The sequence below is a fragment of the Heteronotia binoei genome, chromosome 3 (genome assembly GCF_032191835.1).
Source record: "Heteronotia binoei isolate CCM8104 ecotype False Entrance Well chromosome 3, APGP_CSIRO_Hbin_v1, whole genome shotgun sequence".
In the NCBI taxonomy this organism is placed as follows: Eukaryota; Metazoa; Chordata; class Lepidosauria; order Squamata; family Gekkonidae; genus Heteronotia; species Heteronotia binoei.
The window spans coordinates 186,263,735-186,270,263 of NC_083225.1; positions in this window are offsets into that span (position 1 = coordinate 186,263,735).

The window sequence follows — 6,529 nt, forward strand, 5'->3', positions numbered from 1 at the left end:
GCCAATCCCCAGGTGGGGGCAGGGGATCCCCCGGTTTGGAGGCCCTCCCCCCGCTTCAGGGTCGTCAGAAAGCAGGGGGAGGGGAGGGAAATGTCTTCTGGGAACTCTATTATTCCCTATGGAGATTTATTCCCATAGAAAATCATGGAGAATTGATCTGCGGGTATCTGGGGATCTGGAGGGGCTGTTTTTTTGGGTAGAGGCACCAAATTTTCAGTATAGCATCTAGTGCCTCTCCCCAAAATACTCCCCAAGTTTCAAAAAGATTGGACCAGGGGGTCCAATTCTGTGAGCCCCAAAATAAGGTGCCCCTATCCATTATTTCCTATGGAAGGAAGGAATTGAAAAGGTGTGCTGTCCCTTTAAATGTGATGGCCAGAACTCCCTTTCAGGAACATCAAGATAATGCATAGAGGTTTACAAGATAATGCATGGGATGGAGAAAGTAGAGAAAGAAGTACTTTTCTCCCTTTCTCACAATACAAGAACTCGTGGGCATTCGATGAAATTGCTGAGCAGACAGGTTAAAACGGATAAAAGGAAGTACTTCTTCACCCAAAGGGTGATTAACATGTGGAATTCACTGCCACAGGAGGTGGTGGCGGCCACAAGTATAGCCACCTTCAAGAGGGGTTTAGATAAAAATATGGAGCACAGGTCCATCAGTGGCTATTAGCCACAGTGTATGTGTGTATATAACATTTTTGCCACTGTGTGACACAGAGTGTTGGACTTGATGGGCCATTGGCCTGATCCAGCATGGCTTCTCTTATGTTCTTATGTTCCCTTTGGAGTTCAATTATGCTTGTCACAGCCTTGATCTTGGCTCCACCCCTAATGTCTCCTGGTTCCACCCCCAAAGTCTCCTGGCTCCACCCCAAAGTCCCCAGATATTTCTTGGAGTTGGCAACCCTAATTTACACAGGGTGGAATTGTAGCTCAGGGAGAAGGTAGGCCTTTACTGTGAGAACATGAAGTTGCCATAACCTGACCAGTCCCCCAGTGTTTGCAGGGGATCCCTCATTCCTCCATACTCATTTCCCATCACTGCTCAGATTAGAGGAGAAAGGACATTTTTAAAAAAATGTCTGTCAGACCAATGGCGTGATGTGGAAAAACCTGGAAGTGACAATCATTTCTAGGAATTGCCAGACACTATGGTTTTACCATAGAGTTTTTGGCAATTCCTAGGGAGGGTTGAGGTCACTTTTTGATGTTCCTGAAAGTAATTACATAACTTCATGCTGTCATTGAGAGCCGCTTCCATGTCCCCAGTCCCTTGTGTATACAGACCGTGCCTCTTTACACATTATGAAGAACACAATTTGAGTCTGGGGTCCCTATCCTGTGTCACAGTTATGAGTTGCAGGTTCTCCTCAATGTGGTGCCCCCATTCTGGTTGTGAGCTGTGACTTCAGTATTCCTCACACCAGCTTCCCGAAATGATCGAGTGTGTTAGTGACCTGTCAGCTCCTAGCCAATCAGTGCTGTGCAAAGCAACATTTATTATAAACAAAACTGGAGGAGTGCATGGTGGATCTACCACTAAAATTATTCGATGATGCACGATATCATGTCTGGCTGAAAACCCAGGTGTGACATAAGTGCATTAGGTGACACTCTAGTAATCCATCCAGGGTTGACCAGAACATTATTCGATGCGCTTATGTTATACCTGGTTTTTCAGCCTGATGTGACATCACAGAACATTTTTTCTGAAAGGTCCAGGCAAGTAGGTGTGATAAACCTCAGCTTGAGACCCTGGAGAGCTGCTGCCAGTCTGAGAAGACAATATTGACTTTGATGGACCAAAGGTCTGATTCAGTATAAGGCAGCTTCATAGGTTCATATGCTCTGATGGGGAAAATTTACTGCTTGAAATTCTATTTCTTTATCTCAAACAGTTTGATGGATCACTGGATCAAATAGAGGCATTTAACATGAAAGCAAAAACATATTTATTACTACAGGGAAAGGGTACTGGGCGGTAAAACAACAAACACTAAGAACCACATCCTAACACATTGGTGGATTGTATAATCCTCTCCTCATTGGTGGATCTGTATAATATGGGATGTAAAAGGAAGATAAAAATGATCCTAAGGGACCCTTCACATCTGGGCCATTTGCTATTTGAGATCTTACCGTCAGGTAGACGATATAGAGTGTTGAAGGCTAGGACAAACAGATTTAAGGACAGTTTCTATCCAAGTGCTGTGGTTAGGCTAAATGCAGGGTTATGAAGGATTATCTGTTTTAGATATATTTAAATGGTTTTAATGGTTTTATGAATGTTTATCTGTTTTAGATGTATTTAAATGGTTTTAATGGTTTAAATGGTTTTAGATGTATTTAAATGGTATGAATATGTGTGTTTGATGTGTTGGTATGTTTTGTGGAAGAGCACCTCATTTTGTTGCTCTCTTTTTGTTGAGAACAATGACAATAAATTTATCTATCTATTTATCTACATCCTAACACATTGCAGAACACATGCTTAATGGAGGATACTTCCTCCTCCTCCTTGAACTCTCTGCCTGAACAAAGGAAGTCACCTGATTAACTGACCAAACAAACAAGTCTCCCCCCCCCCTTCTAGATCTTGATTGACAGCAGCCAGGATCTTCTTCCTAGGTCATGCAGACAATAGGGAATCAGGCACAGTGTTAACCCTATAATGACTGGAACTTTAGAAAATTGCAAAGGACATTCAGAACAGATACATCATTCCAACATTTTCCACATCCAGATACTTTTTTCTGCTGGTCCATAGAGTGAGGGTGGGAGGGTACTGTTGGTTTGACAAGAGAAGAGTTGGTTTTTATCCCCCACTTTCCTCTACCCCAGGGGTGTCGAACTCATTTTTATGAGGGCCGGATCAGACATAAATGAGATCTTGTTCGGCTGGGCCATGCGTATACCTATTTAAGATTAGGCAGTAACGATATAAACTTTATAAAGGGCACAGACAAACAGAAATAAAGATATTTTTTTTTAAAAAAACCTTAAAATAAAACATGCTTAAAACATTAGCACTCATTGGTCTTAAAGGTGCTTTCTTTGCATTTCTCCCATGTTATCCAGGGAACTGGGCAAAGGAAGTTCTGGCTGTTTCCTTCCTTCCCTGGGAGACTAGGAGGGGAAGAAGTCTCAGCCAGTAGAAGAAAAAGAGGCTTGGCTCAGTAGCTCCGGTGTGCAATTGAGAGAGCCTTGCAAAGCAAGCTGTGATGCAGAAGGAAGCAAGAGAGAGGGAGAAGAAAGCAGATGACAAACAGTTGCTCGGAGGCTCAATATGAGCCGTCTGGGGGCCTGATTCAGCCCCCGGGCCGCATGTTTGACACCCCTGCTCTACCCTAAGGACTCTGAAAGTGGCTTGTAATTACTTTCCCTTCCTCTCCTCACAACAGGCAGTTTGAGAGGCAGGTAGGGCTGATGTGAGAGAGAACCCGGACTGACCCAATGTCACCCAGCAGGCTTCACGAGGAGAAGAGGGGAAGCAAACCCAGTTTGCCAGATTAGAATCCACCGCTCTTAACCACTACAACATGCAGGCTCTCCACTACTCCCTTCTCCTTGTGAGGTGGGTGGGGCTCAGAGAGTTCTGAGAGAACTGGGACTGGTTTCCTGTGGAGGAGCAGGAAATGGAAATTAATCCCAGCTCACCAGATTAGAGTCCACTACTCTGAACCACTGCACCATGCTGGCTCTCAGGCCCATCAGTGGAAGATTCCCACCAGCAGTGGGCACCTGGCAGCCCTATGCCAGGCTCACCAATGATATGACCAGGCCTCAGATTCAACAGGCGCTCACGAGAGCACAGCTCCTGAACCTTTCTGACGGCTCTCCTCTTCCTCTCCACCTAACTAACTTGTCAATTAAATAGTAGGTGCAACTGCATAACAATCCCTGGATTAGGAGAGTGGGCAGCCAGCCAGCCACTGGGGCTTTGCCAAACCCCCAGTAGCCCTCATTAACCCCTGAAGGAGCTCGCACCACCCTTTCTCCACTCCCCTGGCCCCACTGATGGACCTCCTGATGGCACCTGGGTTTTTGGCCACTGTGTGACACAGAGGGTTGGACCATTGGTCTGATCCAACATGGCTTCTCATATGATCTTATGTTCTTATCCAAAAGTGACCTCAACCCTCTAACTATGGTAAAACCATAGTGTCCGGAGACAGCGGCGTCACTAGGGCGGGGCCAAGGGGGCCATCGGCCCTCCCCCAGAGCATTCTCATTGGCCCCAGGCACTGACCTATAACCCCCCCCCCCAACAGGAAGGGGCTGGCCCTGGGACTAGAACACTGCTGCTGTGTGTGGGCTGGCCGGGATTCTGAAACCGTGCCGCGCTGCCGCCGGCTCAGCTAAAAGCGTGTGGGTGAGTGGGGGAAACTTAAATGCTGCAAAACTGGTATCTTGGATTACGGGGGCTGGTCATGTGACCAGAGGGTGGATGAGGGAGGGGCCATGTGAAATGGGCGGGGTTGTGTGCGGAGGGGGTGACGCAGCCCTCCAAAAGGGGTGATGCCCAATGGGGGTGGTGACTTGAATCAGTTACACCCCAGGGTGCAACCCACCCTAGTGATGCCTCTGTCTGGAGATTCCTAGAAAGGCCTGGTGTCACTGAAGGAGAGCCAGTTTGGTGTAGTGGTTAAGTGTGCCAACTCTTATCTGGGAGAACCAGGTTTGATTCCCCACTCCTCCACTTGCACCTGCTGGAATGGCCTTGGGTTAGCCATAGCTATCGCGGGAGTTGTTCTCGGAAGGGCAGGTGCTGTGAGAGCCCTCTCAGCCCCACCCACCTCACAGGATGTCTGTTGTGGGGGGAGAAGATATAGGAGATTGTAAGCTGCTTTGAGTCTCTGATTCAGAGAGAAGGGCGGGGTATAAATCTGCAGTCTTCTTCTTCTGTTGTGGGGGGGAAGATATAGGAGATTGTAAGCTGCTCTGAGTCTCTGATTCAGAGAGAAGGGCGGGGTATAAATCTGCAGTCTTCTTCTTCTTATGTGATTTTGGGCAGCAGGTGGTTTGCTGGCCTTTTGACCCACACATGGATCTCTAGCCAGCCCAAGAAGGCCTCGCTCGCCCGGGGTTCTCCTTTCCTGCATCGAGTTGCTTTTGGCTAGGAGGGGCATATGCTAATGAGCTCCACCACCTATTTTTCTACAAAACGACCCCTGGATATGACCCTCAGAACTGATCTGTAGCAAGCACAGCTCAGCCGTCAATCAATCCTCCCCCCTCCCCGCATTTAAGAAAATCATTATCAGCAACGTAATACTGACATGACGGTGCTCTTGAAAGCTGGATCATATTGAGAGATAGACGGACTATCCCGCCTCTATCTGGAGTATTAAAAGGGATTACCACAGAGTCTTACAGGGTACATCGGAAGGGCATCTGGAGCCATGATCGGCAACATGAACAGATCACGCATGCAAATTGAAAGTGCCAAAAAACCCCACCCTATCATTCTTGTGTTTGTGATTTCCTTTGAAACAATGGGTATCTGAGTAGGCTGTGAGAACTGGCCTCTTGAGCAAGGTATTGATTCCCATTTTGATTGTGTAATACTAACCTGCTCGGGAGGGAAGGTGGCATGATACAGCCCGATTGGGTCAGATCTCAGAAGTTAAACAAGGTCAGCACTTGGATCGAGGAAGACCAGGGGTGGAATTCTAGCAGGAGCTGCTTTGCATATTAGGCCGCACAACCCTGGTGTAGCCAATCCTCCAAGAGCTTACAAGGCTTTTTTTTTTTGTAAGGTCTTAGAGCATTGGCTAGATCAGTTGGGTGTGGCCTAATATGCAAAGGAGCTCCTGCTAGAATTCCACCCCTGAGGATGACCATCGAGGAAAGTTCTGCAGAAGAAGGCAAAGGCAAATCATCTCTGCTTGGCTTGGTGGCTAAAAAGGCAAATGCAATTTGGGGCTGTATTAGCAGAAGTCTAGTGTCCAGAACACATGAAGTGATGGTATCGCTTTACTCTGCTCTGGTAAGACCTCACCTGGAGAATTGTGTTCAGTTTGGGGCACCACATTTTAAGAAATATAGACAAGCTGGAATGGGTCCAGAGGAGGGCGACGAAGATGGTGAGGGCAGGGCCGTCTTAACAGTATTATGGGCCCCGTGCAAAGCAGTGTCCTGGGCCCCTACGACAACTACTCACAGGAATAAAAATGTAAATGGTCGCTAAAATTAAATATATATTTATTTTATTTGGCGCTTCCAACAAAATCGGTGTTGAAACGTTAAAAACGTGCTGTGCGACAACAACTAATCAACGTGATAGACATTTGAACAATACAGGAGGCTTGAAAAACGCAATGATACTCAGTAAACCATACAGATTAGATGTCGCAGTATGAAATTACTACGGATTTCTTATTATAACAAGCATTTGCGGCATTTCTTAGCAGAGGATTGCTTTATTATTGTCTTGAAGTCAATGGTCTTCAGATTAGTGTGGGGCCCCTATGCTCATGGGACCCACGGGCAAGTGCCCATTAGGCCCATGCGTTAAGACAGT